Here is a 23,076-nt window from a genome sequence, read left to right on the forward strand (position 1 = left end):
CCTTAAATAAGTGGCAATCAGGGGCTGGCCCAGTGGCCCAAGCAGTTAAGTGCGTGCGCTCCGCTGTGGCGACCTGGGGTTCGGCAGTTCGGATCCCGGGCATGCACCGACGCACCGCTTGGCAAGCCATGCTGTGGCGGCGTCCCATATAAAGTGGAGGAAGATGAGCATGGATGTTAGGCCAGGGCCAGTCTTCCTCAGCAAAAAAAAGAGGAGGATTCGCAGATGTTAACACAGGGCTGATCTTCCTCACACACACACAAAAAATAATAAAAAATAAGTGGCAATCATTCTTACTATTGTTGTTACTAATAAGTCAAGAACACAAACAATGTAGACATGTGAAAACACACACAGCCCTCTCTAAACACATGAGTGCTTGGAGGTGCCAAGTAGGAGACGTAGAGGAGTTTGTGAGGTAGAGTTTCTGAAAGGAGTGTCAATGTGGGTTTTGAATCATCTGCCTCTCTAGTGGTGGAAACACTCTGAGCAAAGACAAGAGGTGAAAACCAGCGGGACGTGTGTGCACAGTGAATGGCCAATGACCAAAGAGAGGGCCTTTCTAAGGGGCCGGCAAGTGGAGTTGGTTAGATGGCAGGAGGCACTGGGAGGGAAGAAGGGGGCCAAGTTGAAGGCAGACACGATGATGAATTCAGCTTTGAGTTGCATTTGCATGTGTTAGTAGGTCAGCAAGAAGAAATGTTCTCTAGGAGCCTGAAGATCCCAGGCTGAGAGTGGAGAGGTGAGGCCTAAGGTCACAGAGAACAAATGGATGGTTCAAAGCAGCAAGTGAGAAGGAAAGGACAGTGTGCAGGATGCAGGGAGTGTTCAAACGAAAAAGGCGGGGATGGGTGATGAAGGTAGTGGTGGTAGTGCTTTCAGCCCTTCTGAGCTCACCAATTGTAGCAGGAATGTCCAGAAAAATATAAGGCCAGGGAGAAAAATATAGGACAGGGGAGGAAGAAGTCATTAGAACCTTAAGTATGCTCTAATGGCAACATTGTTTAAAATAAATATTGACATTGTATTTACTTAGTTAATGATTTCAAAACTTAACATTTTATTGTTTTTCTGAGTTGGGAGGTATATTGAGGGCTTGATAAACATTGAGCTGAAGTTCCCACCTGGCCCTCTCCCTGGTGCTGGATTTGCACAAGTGCATCCCTTGTCTTGGGGATGTTGTGGAAACCATCACCTTCTCCCTGGTCCTCTCCCTTTAGGTGCCAACCAGGAAGTAAACCTTGCCAAATAAAATCACTTCTACATGACTCATGCTTCTCCTTCACCCAGCGTCACTAAGCTAACGTCTGCTGCAAAGTTTTGAAGGGAGACAGCAGTCCTTTCCAGCAGTAAGACTCTCTTCCTATTGTTTTCAACCCAAATCATGTTAACAATGGTTTTCAGTGGGTGGTGAGATTATGGGGAATGTTTATTTTCTTCACATTTTCTGCATTTTCCAAATATTACTTCCATAGTTAATTGCATTTATTTGTTTTGAAGAAAGAAAAGTAGATCAGAGATGATTGGAGTTATTACTCTTAGAAAGTCTTCTAAGAGAATCTCCATGAGCCATGAAATTCCCAGTGACATGGTAATGCCTCTTTTTCTCTTTCAAGAGAAAATTCTCAGCACAATATTCAAGCCTTTTACATTTATTTTTTTAGAAGATGTATAAGGAGACACTCTACAAGGTGAGCTTTAGGATTGCATTCCAAAATAGATAGTTTACTACCCCCCCAAGTGGCTGCTTCTCTTCCTTTCAAAGTAGGGCGTCACCCATGAGAATCAACTCTTAAGTTGCATTATAGGGAAATGTGATTTTGGAAGATTCCTGAGAATAGAACGATAAGGGAATGGCCTATGTCATGTGACTAGGAGAAACTCAGCTAGCAGGGGAGAATGGAGAAAATAGTCATATAGTTAGGATTGTCTCAAAACCTAATTCAGACAATATGAACTTATTAATTGTGTTTCATATGAACATATGAAGCACATGGTACTGCTTACTGCCCTCCACTGTTGTCTTCACACCTGCATGCTCTGGGCCAGCTGATGACTCCCCCATGGCCCCACGTACTCTCTGGGGCCTGCTGTTGGGCCTTCCATTCATTGGTCCACCTTGACTTAGCATCTAGTATGTGCCTTGGCTCTGAGATGACAGAAATGGACATGATAGATCCCTGCTCTGAAGAGACTTATGAGCCAAGAGGAGAGGCAGCTGTGCCAAGGTCATAATACAGCAGATGACCGCTGGCACAGAGGCCTGTATGGGGTGTTAGGGAACACAGAGAGTTCCTAATTCTGGTTGGGGGAAGGGGATGGGGAGGAAATGAGGTTGAAGGGTCACAAAGCAAGGACACTTGCATTGATTCACCAGGTACACTGAGGAGAGGGTAAGGAGAGGGGAGCTGGGGGTAGGGAACCAGAGAGGAAAGCCAGGAGGCCACTTCAAGAGAAGGGCTCAGAGCGATGGAGGGAGTCATCTGGGACCTATTCTGCCAAAGGGTTAAATGGAAGACTGAGCCCCAGTGACCTAGGACATGAGAGTGAGGAGGACTTGTGAATATGATGTAATTTCACTCCTGTGATTGTTATCTTATATAGCAAAAGGGATTTTGTAGATGCAATCAAGGTCCTGAATCATTTGATTAAGTTAATTAAAAGAGAGGGTGTCCTGGGTAGGCCTGAACTAATCAGGCGAACTCTTTAAAAGGGTCCAGGCCTTCCCAGAAGTCAGAGTGATTGCAAGCAGCAGAGATGCTCTTGTGTTGGTCTTGAAGAAGCAATCTGCCATGTTGTAGAGAGGGCCACAGAACAGGGAATGGCAGGTTGCCTCTAGGAACTGGAGCTGAATTTTGCCAACAAGCAGCAAGCTTGAAAGAGAACCCTACACCTCAGATGAGATTGCAGCCCTGGCCAGAACCTTGATTTCAGTTTGATGCGACCCTGAGCAGAGGGCCCAGCTAGACCATACCTGGACTCCAGAGGCACATGAGAATAATAAATCTATGTTATTTTAAGCCACTAGGTTTGTGGGAATTTGTTACATAGCAATAGAAAACTGATACAGTGAGTAAAGAAGAGACTAGATATTGAGAACAGAGGAGGAGGTAAGATCTGGAACTCTATGAGAAGCTGGGAAGCAAGAAACCATTCTGGTCAGCCGCAGCCTTTCGGTGAGAGGTGTTGAAATATAAAGTCAAGCAAGGAAGCCGTGCTCTCCTCCTAAGGATCCCCATGGCAGGGATTAAACCCCTAAGTCTTTCCTTCTCAAGAGGAATGCTTGGGTGAGTGATGCTGGCTGCAGCTCCATGACTTCTGCCCAACAAGAGATTGGTGGAGAGAACCGAACTCAGACAGAGAGGAAATTGACACCCTGGGGAGGCATCAACAATGTGTTTCACTCAAAGGTAAATCCTTCTCTTTTGTCCCATGAAACTTGACAAGTTCTTCTCTGAAATTTAGTTGTTTCCTAGAACTTTCTTTCTTGTTGTTACTTGCTACCAAAGACACAAAAACAAGCTCTCCCATTTTGTGGTGCAACAGCCTCCTAAGTGATGTCCCTGTATCTGGACCTGCCCCTCCAATCCATTCTCCACCCTGAGGCCAGAGGACTCTTTCTAAACTACAAATCTGCTTCAAGCCCTTTATCCCACTGGCATCAAGATAAAGATAGACTCTCCAACAGGCCTTTCGAAGTCTTTCATTTACTGGTTCCTGACTGCCTTTCCAGCCACATTTCTCAACATTTCCCCACCCCCTCTTCCCTCACCAGCACTGAGGCCTGCCACACTCTTGGTCATGATAAAGCCCTCTCAGCTCCTTACACACATGCTCTCTTGTACATTCTATCTGGAATACTCTTCCTTCCCAATTTCTATGCCCCTCACACAGTGCCTGCTTGGCTTACACATACTCAGTCTTCAGGTCTCCAATGTTATCTCACCCACTAAACCTTGACCCCCCACACCCCATTCTAAGTGACATACCCAGAATACCTTGTCATCTCTCCATCACTGCACTTTTAATTCCACTTTGTAGTTGCCTGTTTACTGGTCTCTGTCCCCTGCTAGACTATAAGTAATTTCAGAGGAGGAACCATATCTGCACAGTTTACTGTTGTATTTCCAGTGCGGGCAGAGTGTCTGCCTCTAGTAGATGCTCAAGAAATAATTTTTGAATGAATGAATGAAAAGAAGAATGAATCTGTACATCCAAATCCCCAAGGGCAACAACCATTTCTTATGCTTCTCTGTACCTCCCTTCAGTGCCTAATTCAGGGTCCTATGTATTCTAGGTGCAAAGGAAAGGAGGTAATTCTTTGTTTTTACACACGGCCTTATTATTTAAATGTCATGTTCATCTACTTCTTTATGTTTCCCTCTCTCCACACCGAAGGCTTTTTGAACTGTGTGCTGACAGGAATGCAGTTAACAACATGGTGACCCAGATCTGCCTCCAAGGGTGCTGGATGAGCAGGGTCCCCAGCCAGGATTGGGAGGCCCAAAGAATGCAAGGCCTCCAGAACCTGAATGGACCATTCATCAAGGAGGAACAGAAAAAAGACTTGATGTCCAGAAACTCAAGTTCTAGTCCTGGCTCCTTCACTAATCAGCTACGTGACCACAGGCAAATCACGTAGTCTTTCTGGAGTTCAGTTTCCTCTTTGGTAAAATGTGGTAAGGGGAAGGACCAATAATTTATCTTCACTTACAGCTCTGAGTTATCATTCTACGATAAAAAACCTGCCACCACAGTCCTACCAGAGGTGAAGAAGAATTGGGGTGTTTCCAACCTAAAGATCAGGATACCCATATCATTTCAAATGAAGTAAATGTTTTTTAATCATAACCTCATCCCTTATATGGGGCTTTAAACTCAGCAGCGAGTATTCATATTTATTTCTTTTAATAACTGTGATAGAGACAACCATATGGATATGTTAGTATCCATTCTCCCCGTCTTCTCTATCAATTTTATTAGAAATGGCAACATGCTTAGTTAAAAACTATATTCCTCAGCATCCCTTGCAGCTAGAATGACCATGTGACTAAGTTCTATCCAATACGATATGAACAGGAATGTCAGATGTAGCATTCAGGAAGCCTCCCTAAAGGGAGAGAATACACCGTTTGCCCTCTTTCTCCTCTCCTCTCTGCTGGCTGAGTGAGAATAAGATGTCTGAAACTTGGCATCCACAGTGGATCATGAGGCGTTGTGCTAAGAATGGTGGAGCAGCAAGACAGAAGGAGTGTGGGTCCCTGACACCTGGAGCCACCATCCTAGCCCTGGGCTATCTTCTTTTGGACCTCTTTGCCATGAGAGAGAAATCATTTCTATCTTGTTTAAACTACTGTTATTTTCATTTTGCTGTCGCATGTAACCAAACAATCCTAATTGATAAAATAATCATCTATTTTATGCAAGACTCTGTGCTAGATGCTGCAGGGGATGCAAAGGTACACAGGATTTAGACACACAAAGTCTCGGGCAAGAAGGTTCTGTCTCGGTATGAAGGAAATGCTGAGAAAGGTTTGGATTGGAAGGGCAATGTGACCACAAAGAGGAGTTATGGGAGGTGAGGCCAGGGAATATGATGGAAGGAGCTTGAATGCCAGGCTAATGAGGTTGGATGTGATCCTGTGAGAAACAGAGCAGATATCCTTGCCCCCAATTTGCAAATGAAGAAACCCAGGCCTCAGTAGGTTACAGAACTTGTCCAAGGTCATCCAGCCAGGGAGTGGCAGAGCCAATGTCAATTCTCCTGACACTTGGTCCAGTGCCATCCCACAGTCCTGTTCTGCTTTTGAGAGAATCTGGGGCAGAAAGAGTAGGAATGGAGGTTTTACACTTTGACACAGCCAGGGAACTGGACTGTGGCTCCCAAATCCCCCTAAACCTCCAACAGGAACGTCTGAGGGTTGCCAGAAGTCCAGGATCCAGACCTACCTTTAAGTTAGAGGACCCTTCCTGGGCCTCCTGCTCATACACCACATGAGACTGCAGTGGCCAGGGTGCTACTTTGCTATGTAGTAAGTGCCCATGTGTCAGGCACAGGGCGGGGTGCTCTACAACATTATCCAATTTACTGCCCTCAACAGCCTAACAAGAAAGTTATATACTACCCCTATTTTACAGATGAAGATGAAGAAACTGAGGCTTAAAGACATAAAGCCACCTACCCAAAATCACTCAGTCAATGGCAAAGTTGAAGTACAAAGACATATTTGTTCAATTCCAAAGACCTGTTCTTAGCCCCACATTCTAACATCTTCCCATTCCCTGACAAAGCATGGAACAGTCTCCTGTGCCTGGTCAGAATCCAAGGACCTACCTAGTTTGATGGGTTGACCAGTGCCAAAGACCTTCTGCCAGAGTCCAGCTGTGCACATTCCATCTACAGACAGGAGCCAGCATCCCATCTAGGAATCACATCACCCATGCCCTGCACATGACCCCACATGGGTGAGGGATCTCCTGGTGAAAGAGTGGGCCCATGGATGCCCAGACCTCCGTGATCTCAGGCCTCCCAGGGCTCTTAGTCTTGGCTGACCTTGGGGCAGGGGTGTCAGAGTCCTCCCATTCTAAGTTCTAGAAGTCACAGATTCCAGTGAGCTGTTTCATGGGATCATGGACACCCCATTCTTTGTATCCTTCCTGTGGCTGTCAGGGATAGAACGCATTTGTTATGACGTGAGCTGACATTTGTTCAATAAACAACCGGTCATTGGAACTGAATCTCCTGTCATTGCCAACATTTGGAAAGTTGAGTTTCATTTTGTCAGTCATCCAGTGTGCATCTTTCCAGTAATGTGGTATGTCCAGAGTTCCAACATGAACCACATATTCCCCTGAGCTGACCACAGTGGTTTTCTTCTGGAACTTCCACAGGAAACGCCCTGAGATGTAGTCTACAGAGCCAAAGGTGATAAATGAACCCCAGTCCCTCTAGATTCATTGCCCAACAACAAGGGGCCAAGCACTTTACCAGGCTTTGCTCTGGGTCATCACTGGTCTACCCCATTCCTCTCTTGCACAACTTCCCTTCCCATTGACCAAATTGTCCCTGTTCCTTTCCAAGCTCAGCCTAAGACTCTTACTCCTACACCCTCTCCCGTAATCAGGCTGAAGACAGATTGTGTCCACCTTGTTTTATTAAAACTAGATATATTAGGCTTAGCCTAAATCTAGCAGATTTTAATAGTTATTAATAGAATATTCATCCATTTCCTTATAAACACTGTAATCAACATTCCCATTCTCAGATGTACCACTTACAGCATCCGAAATCAGACATGAAGGAATAACTTAAATTTGTTCATGACAACGTTTTCTGAAGATATAAGCAGATTCTGTCAGATGCAGAAGCACATACAATTCTTATAAACACTTTCATGTATTGTAGCATGGTCAAAATATCTCACCAGAGCTTATCATTACACCTTGTAGACATTGTTTTGATCCTCATAAGAAACAGCCAGTTAAGCGGTTGGATCCGTGTGGTTACCAAAGGCTCACAGCTTCACTGGCTGCAGCAATCTCATGAAAATCATGCCCTAAGCATTGCATATATAGCAACACTGTGCATTTATACATCCCTCTAGGAAGAGCAAGCAGCTAGTGGACATGAAAGGACTTTGAAACCCTGTACACTGTGCATGTGCTGACCATCCTTTTAAGATAGGCGGCAACGGGCAAAGTCAGGCTGGGCTCCAGGCTCAGTTCTACCTCTTAATAGCTATGTGATCTCTAGTAGGTCATTTACACTCTCTGAACCTCAAGTTTTTCATCTGTAAAGTGAAAACAGTAATGACGCGTGCCTACTGTGAGGTTCAAATGAGATCAGGGATGGGAAATCTCTTTGTAGGCCATGAAGCAACACTCAACATTAGCCATTTTTTTCATACATGTTAACATAATCTTCAGAACACTAGGAGGTAGACGTCATCTTCCCCTATTGCAGATGTGGAGACTCAAGTGAAGAAGCACTGGAAAGCCTGAGGTCCAAACCCAGATCTCTCTGTCCAATGCTCTTTCCTCTCTGTGTGAAGGCACAGTCCATGGCCTCGTCCCCGCTCACTGCTGTGCCATCTGCAAGCTGCGAGCAGCACACAATTGAGCCATTGGCCTTAAGTCTGGGAGCAAATCAGGTGTCAAGAGCCACATACTGGGGAGAGGGGCACCGAGGGGAGCCAGTCAAGCCTCTGAGGCCTCCACTGGCCATGAGCCCTAGATCCGCCCCCAGCTCCCTGCTTCCCACCCCCATGAGTGTGTTTGCCAAGTACCTGTGGGGCACCTGCTTCCACCCCTGCCCTGTGCTGAGTAAGTGCCAGGGAAGGCAGATAGGATTCAATGGCGTCGCCCTGAAGAGGCTTGTCGTCTGGCTGAGGAAAGAACTCAGGGGCACAGGTAAAGCAACAGTTGAGCCCCAAACAGCACATGGTCAGGTGCCAGGTGAGTGGGAAGGCCAGAGGGACATTTCTAGATGCTCCATTGGAGGACACTGGCAATTCCTGAAGCTCTATATGGCCCCAACCAGCCTGAGAGGAACTTCAGTTTGGGGAGACACAGAATCTGCATCATCCTCCTTCTTTATTCAACCCCACTCCTGAGGTCCCTCTCAGTCCTTTCCCTTCCCATCCCCCAAACTGGCTCCGTCAGTGATCTACAGGCTCCATGAGGTCAGAGAGCAGAGGTTCCCATTGCCATGTGCTTCAGGCCTGGTCTGGAGCCTTCCCAGAGTGGGTCCTCAGTGAACATCTACTGAATGGAGCAGACGGACAGCACTAGGGGCTCATCCTTGGTCCCCAGAGGTCCCTGAGAGAGTGTCCAGGCAGGCCGGACCCTGTCCTGGAAAGGGGGAGGCCGAGGCCCTCACGGAGAGGGGAGGAGCCCAGGGGAGCTCCAGGGAGGAAAGGGAGAGAAACCTGTCAACATCCTGTGAACCAAACTGAGAGAAACGCTTTTCAGAAAAGAAATCTGATAAATGAAATTCCTGAGAGCAGCAGCTAAGCCAGGGAGCACGCTCATCTCGTGTGAGACGACGGGAAAGTGGAGCCGCAGCTCTCTTCTCACGTCGCTGTCTGGAGTGGCCTTCCTGCTACTGGCAGGGCTGAGCTGCGGCGGTAAAGGGGCTGCTTCCTGGACTTGAAGTGGACTGAGTGGAGACCCACGAGTGCCTCCCACATCACCACATCCCTGACCTCTTCAGCGGAAGGTGGCCTAATCGCCAGGCACAGTGTCCTTCCCCTGATCACCTGCTGAGGGAGCGGAGAACAGGCAGAGGATTTCTCTGAACTGTGCGGCCCCTTGCCTGATTTGGAAGCACAAAGGGAAAATTAATAGAGAGTTACTTTGTGCAAATGCCTCTCTCTTGTTGTATACTATATTTAGAGAGAGAAACTGCTTTGGCAGTTTAGAAATAAGTTTTATGTAAGAGTTTGTTGCTGCTGCTGTTAACCATCAAACAGTAAAAGCAAACTGGAGATACTCAAATGTCAGTAACCACCAAACTGCTTAAAAATATGTCCTGGACCTCGTTCAGTCATCACGCTTTTAAATTTCTGGAAGAGTAGAGAACTTCCTGAGGAGAACTTGTCATAACCTAATGCTTGACAGAATGTTTTCCACCTCCTCTCCCTCCCCAGCCTGCCCCATTAGGGTTTTGGAGGTACATTTGATTGCAACAACTGTGGGGGAAGCTGACTCGCCGTGTGGCCGTGGGCAAGTCCCCATCCCTCTAGGTCTCAGCTGCTGACTTTCTCTCCCACTGTGGACCCCCTTTCAGCTCCCTGAGTCCATAACCAGTGACCTCATCAGGAAAAAATGCAGTCCCTAGAATTATAGGTCTGCAGGGAACACATCCCACTTCTGCCTGAATTCTTCTAAACTGCTGCTAACACAGAGGTTCCAAACTTTCAAGCCTCAATAGTGGCTCCCAGGAATTCAGTGTTTTCTTCTGTAGCAAATGACTGCTGGGACCGCAAGGGCTGGAACTGACAAGCCTTAGCTGGCCCAGTAAAAAGGAAGGAAATTGACCTTCGGCCCTCCTCCTGCTTTCTCTTTCAGTGGCCTCCTGGGCCACCTTCTCTGGACCCCTTCCCACAGCCCTACAGGCGTGCCATCACCACCCCAAGAGCCCAGGCCTTTGGGTGGCCTATAATTGCCTACCATGCCTGGTCTTCTCCAGCCCCCTCCTTCCCTGCCTGCTGAGAAGCTCCTTCTGTAGGAAGCTGCTCCCAGACGGAAAGGAGTCAATTGACTAACCCATTTAAAGAATTAAAATGCAGATGTCCTACAGAAGAAAAACATCCATTAAGTTCCCAAAGAAATTAATTTTAAAGAGTAGAACTTGAGACATCAAAGATGAACCAAGAGAGGGAGATGTTTTGTGGCGTGGGAGCCTTCCAAGGCCAAATTTTGGGGTTTGGATGTGGCTCTACCCTTCCTTTTAAAACTATGTGCTTTGGGGAAATTTATTTAACCACTCTGAAATCCGATTTCTGTGACTATAAAGTGACTCTGACCTACCCCTATGAGATAATGTGAAAGTGCTTACACACTGTAAAGTTCAGCACAGACCTCCATGTCCATGCCCCTCTCACCTCCTCTGGCCGCGTGTGTGTCTGGAACCACCACACTGTTTAAGTCACCTCCATCTTAGCTACACCACTCAGAAGCCCTGTGGAGAAGAAGAGGGAGGGAGAGAAAGATGCCTGCATTTTCCCTTCCAACCTTCCCTAGGCTTCATCTTCTCCCCTCCTCCTGATCACCACAGGGATTCCGAATGTTGTTTTTGTGTATGGATCCCTCCCCCCAAGAAAACACTCCAAATCTCTGAAACCCACAGGCTGAATTTCACCACAGCGTTTCTGACACCGTCTGTAACGTGAAAACAGGAGACTGGCGTGCAGGGCAGAAGGGAGGAAGGTCTGTGTGGAACATTTCTGTGCTGTGAATAAAACTGAGAGACACGGTTGGGGGGGGTCTCGCTGTTTTTTTTTGTAAGCCTACACAAAAATGTGTCCCTTCTGACACTATTCACAGCATCTCTCAGCCCCCTTGAAGACTGGGCAGCACAATGACAGTCTTGGTGCTATTTTAAAATCAGGCAGCACGTGGAATGGGACTATTCCCACATATTCCTCTCAGTCAGAGGACAGCGCTCCAGCCCCCAGCAGAGTGGACACTTTCCTTATTTAAATGTAGACATTTCTCACCATTTCTGAAGATTAATATTTATAAAGTCATAATTTGTTGGGAATTATTCTAGCTATTCCTATTTACCACTAGGCTCATTTGATAACAATGTGTTCCCAAATAAGTTTGGGAATTGTTCTGAAAATGCTAACACAGAAATAAAAGCAAATAAAGCCAACTTATAGGATATAAATTATAGGATATAGTAGAACATTGTAAAGAACTATCATGTTTATTAAACCCCAGTCTGATGAAATTAAGTAACACATGTTAGGTGACAAGGTCATACACTGATCAGAACTAAATTCAAACCCAGTTCTTCTAATCCGTTTTCGTGGATGGTTAAGAACATAACAGCAGTAAAATAATATAAACTAAAAAATAATTATAAGCCAGAAAAACAAAAGGCAAATTCAAAGCTGGTTCAAAACTAAACACTGATTTAAATCCAACTAACAAACAAACATATGGAAATTAAATTTAAATGAGAAAAAACATAAATGGAAAACGCAAATTTCAGACAGGCAGTGGAAATGTCAACTGGAAGTCCATTTAAGCTGCCCACCGATCTGGAATGCTTGTTGCTGGCAGGGTGAAGAGGTTGTGAGGACTGAGAAGGCTGGCAAGAAAGGTTCCATTGCAAGGACTTCCAGCCTAAAGATATTCACCTCCTCCACCATCTGCTTTCTCTGCTGTATCTCCTTGGGCTAGTAGCATGACGCTAAACCATGGTGCTTGTGCCTCATACGTATCCAACAAGTAATTAAGAGAATTCCTGAGCCCCTCAAATTTCCCCAGTTTGCTTAGGGTCATGCCTGACAGTGTCTCAATCAGGTTGCTACAGGGCAAGGACCTGTTTTACTGAACACTGTCAGCTCAGTGCATAGTTTACCCAGTATCTCCCAGCCACAGCTTCCAAGAAGCAAAGCTCTTCTAGGAACATGAAGGAAGAGAAGTGCATCAGCAATATTGAGGTCAAATGTCTGGAATTCCTGGACAACAAGAAATGAGATGAGCAAAACTAGTAGAAACATGACATGGACCTTACAATAAAAGAATTTTTGCTGGTAGAATTCTCAACTACAATAAAATGTAGAATGTGGCTCAAGTTTAAATATTATACCAGTAAATCCCACGGATCTAGACTTTTAGTCAGGTTTTGTTTTTTATCAGAGTTGTCCAAAATCATGCTAAGTACCTAAAGAAAGGAACAATGTACCTATGACACAGTGTCGTCCTTGAAACTCAAAAATAGTGAGTTATAAAACTGGATAGAATTGCATAACAGAAAATGTCCTTTCTCGAGCCCATTGGCCAGAAACATAGAATTTTGAACCTGGAAGAAACCTAATAGGAGACCCAGATGTAAGATAATAATACCATCTGACACACTGTGGCACAGGGCCTTGGAAAGGGGCCAGTGCAATGAAGGGCCTTAAAGCTTAAGCATCTTTAACTTCATGGTATATCCACCTCAGCCAATGCATCATTGTGTAATTCCTTTAAATAGTTGTTTACTGCATTTCATTGACTTGTAAACTTTTCAACCTGGAAATATGAACTGGCTTGGTCATGGCTGTACAACTAGTTGGGGGAAAAGTCAGAGATCAAGCCCAGTCTTTTGAATTCAAATCCAGAACTGTGTTCCCTACACCCACTATATCTTCAACTACTTTGTATATACCCCTAATCATCCAAAAGTAGCTCATATTTTTGGTTTCAGGCAATCAATAAAAGGTCTTTATCATCTAGCATCTCAAAAGAATAAACACTTCTAACATTTAGAAGTAAAGTAACCTAGGACTCAGTCCAGCCTTAAGCGGAAGCTGATGGGTGCTACATGGCGCCATATGTCAGGCTGGTGACAGCCCAGATCTCTCCTGCTTGTGCTCATCGCTATTCTCCATTTCTTCCAGAAGCAGGTGCCAGGGCTAATTAAATTCCTGATTAAAGCCCAAGGCACCACTAGGGGTTCAGCTGGCGAGATAGCTGGGTGGAAAGCACCAACCAGTCTCCTCTATTTGATATCCAGACACTGGGATTAAATTAGTAGAGCCGTCTATTATCCCCCCAAGTCATGCATTCATTCATTCATCCATTTATTCACTCATTCATTCGGCATTCTTAACGAATGCCTTAGGACATAGGACACAGGACACATCAATCTCTCCCCTCAAGCAATTTACAGTTCCTCTGAGGAGATAAGAAAAGAACTCATAAAAAGAAGTTAAGGTGGGGCCGGTCCCGTGGCTTGGCGGTTGAGTGCACGCGCTCCGCTACTGGCAGCCTGGGGTTCGGATCCCGGGGGCGCACCGACGCACTGCTTCTCCGGCCATGCTGAGAAGCTGAGGCCGCGTCCCACATGCAGCAACTAGAAGGATGTGCAGCTATGACATACAACTATCTACTGGGGCTTTGGGGGAAAAATAAATTAATTAAAAAAAAAAAGAAGTTAAGGTGGAGCAAGTGTAGGCAGTTTGGAGGTGGGGTGACAAGAGTTTCCTCTAGGTGGAGCTGATCCAGGTGGCCTTCATGGAGGAGGCAGAGCCTGTAAGCTCCTGGGAGGAACTAGGCATGAAGCCTCTTGATCCTTCCATCCCTTGGTTGAAGGAAGAAATATCTCAGCGACACTGAGGAGTAGGACACTTCAGCCAGTTGCTTAGGAACTTGTTAATTTCTAAAGTTTCCCCAAAGTGGGAGATAAGGTTTTGGGGGACCCAGTCTCCTTGCTGCACACAGGCCCTTGGGGGCCAGGCTTGGGCCCAACAGACAGATGAGCATTTCTTCATAGGCACCGGCTCACGTAGAATAGTGGCTCTCAGCCATATTAGACACAATGTCCCTCTTTATAACAAATAGTTTGCAACTCTCTCTTTGTTATGCTCAAATGAAAATTTTAGAATCTGCCTACATATAAAATTTCCCCTCCAAAATCCATAATTTCAATAAAAATAATGCACTCACTGAGTTATAATCAAGGAACAAAGAAAAGTAATTTCATAGTAAGTATTTCAATACTTAGTAAGTATTTCAATACCTGAAAAAATGTGTACACAACTATGCTGGAAGACCCAATGAGTCGGTAGATGTCTGCACCTCTGTGCAGAATCACCATGAATGTGATAGGCACAAATGCACACAGACTCACAAGTATTTTAAGGGCCGCTCAAATACTGCAATTGACATTGATAACCTGATTTTCCAGAACGATGAACAACTTTGTAAAGTCCTACACAAAATGTACCACCTTAATCAATTTTGCATTCCTGAAAAATTCAGTTTATGTTAAAACTGCAAAAATCCTTTGTGTTTATATGTAAAATACAGTTGGATGCTGGACCCAGATAATTATGAGCAGGGTTTTCATGGAGATGAACATCCAGTGGGATGTTTAAAAGTCATGCGTGACAGTAACTTGTGGTATAGACTGTCCTGACCACCAAAGAACATCTGACATCTCTGCCCCTGTCCACTAAATGCCAGTGGCACCCCTGCTCCCATCATTGTGACAAATTGTGATTGTGACAAATGCCTCCCTAAATTTCCAAAAATGCCTCTTAGGGACTGGAACCACCCTTTCCCGGAAGCCTAAGTTAGAGGGCAGGGGGGAGTGTGTGTGTGTGTGTGTGTGTGTGTGTGTGTGTGTGTGTGTGTATGTGTGTGTGTATGTAGGTTATATGTCTTCCAACAGGTGGAGTTAGGCCTCACCTGCTCACTCTATTGCCCCCTGAGATGGTTAATTTTATGTGTCAACTTGACTGGGCCACAAGGTGAGCCCATATTTGGTCAAATATTATTCTGGGTGTTTCTGTGTGTTTTTGGATGACTGAGTAAATTGGTAGACTGAGTAAAGTGGATTGCCCTCCCTAATGTGAGTAGGCTTCATCCAATCAGTTGAAGGCCTAAATAGAACAAAAAGGCTGACCCTCCCTGGAGTAAGACAGAATTCCACCTGCCTGACTGCCTTAGACTGGTACATGGGTTTTTTCCTGCCTTAGGACTTGAACTGAAATACTGGCTCTTCCTGGGTCTCAAGGCTGCCGGCATTCAGACTGGAACCACAGCATCAAATCTCCTGGGTCTCCAGCTTGCCAACTCACCCTGCACATCACATCAGCCTTCATAACCATATGATCCAGTTCCTTATAATAAATTCATATATATATATATAACCTCTATATATTATCCATACTTATCTGTATATACATCCTATTAGTTCTGCTTCTCTGAAGAGCCCTGACTAATACACTCCCACACCAGTCTGAGCCAAGTCCTCGCCCTGGCCTGCCTTCTGCCTTCTAGTCCCCCAGGCCAGGGTGCTGGGCTCTTGGGGCCATCATAGCCTTAGCCCACCCTGAGACACCCTGCAGCACTATATCAGGAGGCTCCAGCTTCAGCACACAGGACCCCACCCCAAACTCAGCATGACCCAGGCAATGGCAAACAGGAAGGGGAAGGGATGCCAACAAGGCACGCTCTAGAGCTGACTGGCCCTGAGACTTGGGCGCTTTTTCAGTGACTTTTTAGACATTCAGGCTTGGGGCCTGTTGTGAAACAGGGAGGGCCTTTTGGGGAAGACATGGGTATTAGTAGTTCTCCCCAAGAAATGTAACAGGAAGGTCAACAAGGCTAAGGCCAAAGACATGGAAATTCTACAAGGTAAGCAGATAGAACCCCCTTCAAACACCACCTGGGTTGGAGAAAATTTCTCAAGGAGTGCCCTCTCTCACTGGGCAGAGGTCCTGGGGGTGTGAAACTTGGATTAGTCCTCCTGTAGTGAGTGAATCTCATGGTCAGGAAAGGAGGTCTCAGAAAGAAACTATAGCCAGGGTATTTCATTTTATCACACAGTCACTCAGTCATTCAAAAATGTATTGAATGCCTGCTACATGCCAGGCATGCATTAAGTTCTAGGAATATAATGATGAGCAAGATGTAGGCCTGTCCTCAAGGAGCTCACAGACTGGCAGGGAGATAGACAGGGAAAAGGGCAATAACAAAATGATGGGGTGGACACCAGGATGGGTAAACACAATTGCAGTGGGAGCAGGTAGTTGGGGCAGCTAAGCCTCCCAGGGAGGTGGGGTCAGTGGTGAGGAGGCTCCCCAGAGAGAACACCAGAGGTGAGTTTTGAAGAATGAATTAAAGTTAGCAAGATAGAGAAGGTAAAAAGGGCAGAAAAAGCAGAGAGATGGGTCCTGCAATGGCATGGAGCGAGGAAAGAGCAGGCACCTCCCAGAAGCTGGAAGAAGGAATCGGGGACACAGTGTGGAATGGTGAGAAACACGCAAGAGAGAGTGGGCCAAAGGTTGCAGAGAGGTCAAATAAGATTGAGCTTTAGACTGAAGAACGTGAATTGCATTTAATAAACAAGTCATCAGTGACTTGTTTCTTTGATTTTACTTATTTATTACCTATTTCATCCCTCCACCCCCCATTTCCTTTGCATTAATTAGTTAGTTCAAGCTGCTCTTCAATTCTTTTATGTTCCTTCTTAACTTGGGAGCTCTTGTCTCCTTTTCCACTCTACCAGCTGCCTCCTCCTTTTTGTCCCTCATAGTCAGACCCATGCTATTTTTCCATTATATGAAGGGGAGTCAGACTATTTCCCCCAAATTCTCTATTCTTCTGCTGTTCTCCCTCCTCTGCAGGATGAAACCTTTTGAATACTTTCACTTCCCACTCTCACACACCAACATGAGACCTGTGGAAAACTTTTACTTCCCCCCTTCCTCCTTTAGTACATTTAGTTCCAGGCTATTATTAACATTTCCCTTGAAATATATGTCTCTTCTATTTTAAACGTCTCGATTACACATTCCTAAACAGTCTATTATTATCCATCCCAATGTAACTAATATATTGTAAGGATCCTTGCCCATCACTATTTTTTTTCCTTTTTATCCTCGCTCCATCCTGAAGCCTTTAAGCTGATTCATTTATTGTTTGGTTAGATCTTTTCTTAACATCCTTTTCTCTGATGGAAGATGTGGGTGACATGTCCTTTGAATGCGTTGCATATTCTCAAATATATTACATTCACTCTGACAAGGGAGTAAGGTCTTGCTACAGGATACTTGGTATGCAGTATTTTTTTCTCATTAATCTTCACATGATTCACCTCAATCATCTCTGCTTCAAGTGTTATAGAAGAGAAAGTTGATGTCCTCATGATCCTTCTTCCTCTGTAACTTGTACTTTCCTTCTGGAAGATTGTATGATTTTCTTGTTTATCCTTAGACTTCAGGAATTTACCAAGCTGTGACTCATGTTTCTTGCCCAGAACTTGCCAGAACCTTCCAATCAGCAGACTCAGCCCTTTTCTTTAGCTTGGGAAATTTATTTCCTATTCCTTAAGTATTACCCCTCTCTTTTCACTCTACTTAATTTGCCTGCAGGTTTAGTCATTTGGTTCCAGAAAGTCTTTTTATGCTCTACTGGAATCTTTACATCCTAATGTTCTTATTATTTTTAAAGTTTTCATTGTTCCCTAGTGGCTTGGTTTCATAGAAGCATCTTCTAAGAGTATTACTGTGCCCCTTAGGTATTATGCTAGTGGTTTCTTTTGTCTGCTCTCTGGGGTTAGTGACTGCCACTGGGGTACCGTAAGAGGGGGCAGACCCACAAGTGGTATTAGTACCCCTATCAAGGCCCCAGGAAGAAGACTCTCATTCCGTAGTTTTCTCACATCTCCCCGTCTCGGGAGTAGAGATAGAACTCAGTGCACCTGCACAACTCCCCTCCCTCTCATCCAGCTGGGTCTCTTTGCCAGGATACCTACTCGTGTCCACATACTGGTGCCTTCTTAAGATCACAGAAGAAAGGGCAGTTTTTGAGACCAGGTGCTTACATTCACAGCTTTAAGAAAGCAGCAGAGGTCCCATTCAAGAAGTCATCCCAGGGTGACATCAGCAAGATGGCAGAGTAGGAAGACCTGGACCCTCTTTCCCCTCAAAAATACACTGATTCAGCTACAATTCATGGACAAATTCCCTTTGTGAGAAATCCAGAAACTAATTGAAATGTTTGAGCCCCCCAGGCAAACATGAAACCAGACTTACTAAAGCCAGTAGCGAAATTCAGAACACCCTTTTGCCATAATTTCTACCCCAGCACAACATCATATTATCAGGAAAAGACCTCCTAGCTCCCAGATTCTCCCAGGGTAGGAGAAGAGTTGGTTCACACATCCAGTGGCCCAACTTTTTTGAGAGGGATCCCCAGAGATTTGGCTTCTGTCTTGCCACTCTTGGAGCTCTGATGGGTCCAGCACAGTCTAGCCACCCAGGGGAGAACAGAGACAGTGACTTGGACTGGTAAGTGCTCCTCTTCTCTGCTCAGCACAGAGTGAGTGGGCAAAAACCACAGCTGTCTGCTTGTCCCTGGTGAGGGAAAGAGTTTATCTAGGCTTCCAAAACCACAGCTTTTGCAGGAGCTTCTAAAAGGACTGGCTTCTGACTTACTTGTCTTGGAGTGCTGATGAGACATGGTATAATCTAGCCACCTGGGGCCTAGTGAGAACAGAGACAGAGATTTGGGCAGTCACCGTAGTAGCTCTTCCTGATTCAGGACAGAGCAAGCAGACAAAAAAAACACATTTCCACATTCTCCCTGGGGAAGGAAAGAGTTGGACAGAAGGTCCAATGATCCAACTTTTCTGGGGACTGCCCAAGGAACTGGCTTCAATCTCACTTGTCTTGGTGCACTGACAGGACCTGGTCTACCCTAGACCCCTGGGGGCTGTGAAAAACAGAGAAAGTGGGTTGCATTAGCACAAAAGATTGAGAGGCTCACAGAATCTTTGGTCAGGCTGATTGGTGGGGGTCTCCTGTACAAGGGCAGTTGTGAAGACTGGGAATGGCAGCGTTGTGTCTAACACATAGACCCCAACACAGAGTCAAGGAAAATGAAGAGTCAGGCAAAGATGTAACAAACAAAGGAACAAGATAAATCTCCAGAAAATGACCCTAATGGAATGAAGTTACATGATCTACCTCACAGAGAATTCAAAATAACTGCCATACAGATGCTTACTGAGGTCAAGAGAATAATGCATGAACAAAATGATAATTTCAATAAAGAGATAGGAAATATAAAAACGGGCCAAACAGAAATCATGGAGCTAAAGAACACAATAGCTGAACTGAAAACTTCACTAGAGGGGTTCAACAACCGACCAGATCAAGTAGAAGAAAGATCAGTGAACTTGAAGATAAGTCATTGGAAATAATTCAGTCAGAGGAACAAAAAGAAAAAAAGACTGAAAAAGAGTATAGAAAGCTTAAGGGACTTATGGGAAATCATTAAGCAGACCAATACATGTTGTGGGAATTCCAAAAGGAGAAGAGAAAGAGAGGACCAGAAAGCTTATTCAAAGAAATAATGGCTGAATACTTCCTAAGTCTGGTGAAAGAAATGGACCTCCAAATCCAAGAAGCCCAAAACACACCAAATAAGATGAACCTCCCAAAAATCCACACTGACATTTTATTTGGAGTTTGGAAGATGGCAATGTAGGAAGATCCTGAACTTGCCTCCTCCGATGGACACAAGTCTACAACTACGTGTGGAAAAATTTCTTCTGAGAGAGACCTGGAAACTGGATCAAAAGAACCTCCACAAGGGACGTCACAGACAGGGATGAAAGAGGCAGAGATACAGCCCTGCTGAGGAAAAAACCACACTCTAGACACAGTGCTTCATGGCTGGGAGCTATCCCAAAGGTATGGAGATTTTCCTGGAGGAGCAGGGATCTCAGCTCCACATTAGGCAGCCCAACCCTTAGATTCTGCACAACAGACATGAGATCTCATAATACCTGGCTTTGAAAACCAATGGGAATACACCCAAGAAAACTGTAGAACTTCAGAGAAAGAAAAACCTGCTCTTATAGGGCCCACACCAGATTCACCAGACTAGCAAACCAGCACAAAAACACCAGATAGAAAATTACATAGTTCATTGGTAAAAGAGACTTACTTACTAAGATTGGAGTATATCTTGGAGCAGCAGGAGGCAACTGAGACACTGGTGGCAGCCGTTATTATAACCTGACATAGATACCGACAATCACCTTTGTACTTCTGCCTTCAGCCTGTTAGCACAGGGGTCTGCCCCACCCACCTGACACAATCAAGCACAGCCAGGCAGCAAGCAGCCTTCCCAAGGGACTAGCTCCACCCACCAGCAAGCCTGCAGCAAACTTGTGGGCCTGCATTGGCAAGGCATGTGGGACCTCAGTGGTGGGGCAAGTGGGTCCACTTTGGTAGGGTGCACATGGGCCTGTGTCAGCAGGGCATATGTGGGCCCACAATGGCAGGGCTGTGGGATATGTAGGCTCACAGCAGCCTTGTGCCACTGGCCCTCCCAAATAGCCACACAGGGGATCTGCCCCACCTTCCAATGCCTGAAACAATTCTGCACTTCCCTGCCTGGGGCCAGCTCCATGCACGTGAGTTCCTGAGGCAGCTGTATGCCACAGGGCAGCATAGCTACATCTGGCCAGAGTCCTGCCCCACCCAAAAATGAGCTGATAAGAGTGCACACCTGCAGGGAGCCCCACCAGAGGCCTGAAGCAATTGTAAGCCCCTGAGCCTAGCAACCAGCCACACTGGGGTCTGACTCCCTTTACAACAAAACAGCAGTAGTTCTGTGCTATTAGACCTTGCAGTCAGCCATGCATGTCAGGGGGGCTTGCTCCACCCAATAAAGTGTCAGTAGCAACAGCACACAGCCAAGCCTTACAACCAGCCAGCCTGTGGACCAGCCTAGCCTACCCATGCACCAGCAGCAAGAGCAATCCCACCACAACAGAAGGGCACATGCAGCCCACACAGGGAATACCCCTGGAGCACTTGGCACCACTGACGAGAGAGGAGCATGTTGCTGGGCCCCATAAGGCATCTCTTACACAAGGCCACATTTCCAAGACTGGGAGTCATAGCTGATCTACCTAATTCACAGATATAAGCACAGAGAGGTAGGCAAAATGAGGCGACAAAGGAATATGTTCCAAATAAGGGGAGAGGACAAATGCTCAGAAAAAGAACTAACCAAAACAGAGATAAACAATCTACCTGAAAAAGAGTATAAACTAATAGTCATAGGGATGCTCACTCATCTTGGGAGAAGAACAGATGAACACAGTGAGAACTTCAACAAAGAATTGGAAAATATAAAAAATAAATCGGAACTGAAGAAATACAATAATGGAAATGAAAAATTCACTAGAGGGAATCAACAGCAGAGTAGATGACACAGAAGAAAAGATCAGTGGTCTGGATGAAAGAGTAGAGGAAATCACCCAAGCTGAACAGAAAAAAGAATTAAAAAGAACAAGGACAGTCTAAGGAACTTCTGGGACAACATCAAGCATACTAACCTCTGCATTATAGGAGTCCCAGAAGGAGAAGAGAGAGACAAAGGAGCAGAGAACTTATGTGAAACAATAATAGCTGAAAACTTCCCTAACCTGGAGAAGAAAACAGACATCCAGGTATAGGAAGCACAGAGAGTACCAAACAAGATGAACTCAGAAAGGCCCACAGCAAGACACATTATAATTAAAATGTCAAGAACTAAAAATAGAGAATCCTAAAAGCTGCAAGAGAAAGGCAATAAGTTACATAAAAAGGAAACCCCATAAGGCTATCAGCTGATTTCTCAGCAGAAACCTTACAGGATAGAAGGGAGTGGCACAATATATTTAAAGTGCTGAAAGGAAAAAACCTACAGCCAAGAATATTCTACCTGGCAAGGGTATCATTCAGAATGGAAGGAACGATAAAGAGTTTTCCAGACAAGCAAAAACTAAAGGAGTTTATCACCAATAAACCAGCCTTGCAAGAAATGCTAAAGGGACTTATCACTGGTAAAGGCAAATATATAGTAAAGGTAGCAGATCAACCACCTATGAAGCTAATATTAGGTCAAAAGACTAAAGTACTAAAATCATCTATTTCCATGATAAGACAGTGACGGATACACACGCACGAAAAAGAGGTTAAATATGATATCAAAAACACAAAATGTGGGAGGAGGGGAGTAAAAAAGTAGAGCTTTTAGCAAGAGGTCAAATTAAAGAGACCATTGACTTAATATAGATTGCTATATGCGTAGGTTATTATATATGAACCTCATGGTAATCACAAACCAGAAACCTATAATAAATACACAAAAAAATTAAGAGAAAGGAACCCCAAAATAATTATAAAGAAAGCCATCAAACCACAAGGGAAGAGAGTAAGAGAAGAAGAAAGAAACAAAGGACTACTAAACACTCAGAAAAAAAGTAACAAAATGGCAATAAGTACATACTTATCAATAGCTACTTTAAATGTCAATGGACTAAATGCTCCAATCAAAAGCCATAGGGTGGCTGATTGGATAAAAAAACAAGACCCATATATATGCTGTATTCAAGAGACATACTTCAGACCTAAAGACACTCACAAACTAAAAGTGAAGGGATGGAGGGGCTGGCCCGGTGGCACAAGCGGTTAAGTGCGCGCACTCCGCTGCGGCAGCCCGGGGTTCGCCAGTTCAGATCCCGGGCGTGCACTGACGAACTGCTTGGCAAGCCATGCTGTGGCGGCGTCCCATATAAAGTGGAGGAAGATGGGCATGGATGTTAGCTCAGGGCCAGTATTCCTCAGCAAAAAGAGGAGGATTGGCATGGATGTTAGCTCAGGGCTGATCTTCCTTCAAAAAAAAAAAAACTACAATAAGATATCACCTCACACCTGTCAGAATTGCTATAATTAACAAGACAGGAAATAACAATGTTGGAGAGAATGTGGAGAAAGGGAACCCTCATACACTGCTGGTGGGAGTGCTAACTGGTGCAGCCACTATGGAAAATAGTTTGGAGATTCCTCA

At 45.1% G+C, this 23,076-nt stretch overlaps 1 protein-coding gene across 1 annotated transcript in view; it reads right to left on the reverse strand.

Annotated features, from left to right (window-relative positions):
• The window catches only part of LOC131406078 (aromatase), a 110,956-nt gene extending 90,716 nt beyond the window's left edge, over window positions 1-20,240 (reverse strand). Inside the window, exon 1 of the mRNA XM_058541572.1 lies at window positions 20,183-20,240. The gene's annotated coding sequence lies outside the window, so the exon portion shown is untranslated. The remainder of the gene's footprint in view (window positions 1-20,182) is intronic.
• Between the last annotated feature and the right edge of the window lie 2,836 nt (window positions 20,241-23,076).

Source organism: Diceros bicornis, chromosome 5 (assembly GCF_020826845.1).
Source record: "Diceros bicornis minor isolate mBicDic1 chromosome 5, mDicBic1.mat.cur, whole genome shotgun sequence".
Lineage (NCBI taxonomy): Eukaryota > Metazoa > Chordata > Mammalia > Perissodactyla > Rhinocerotidae > Diceros > Diceros bicornis.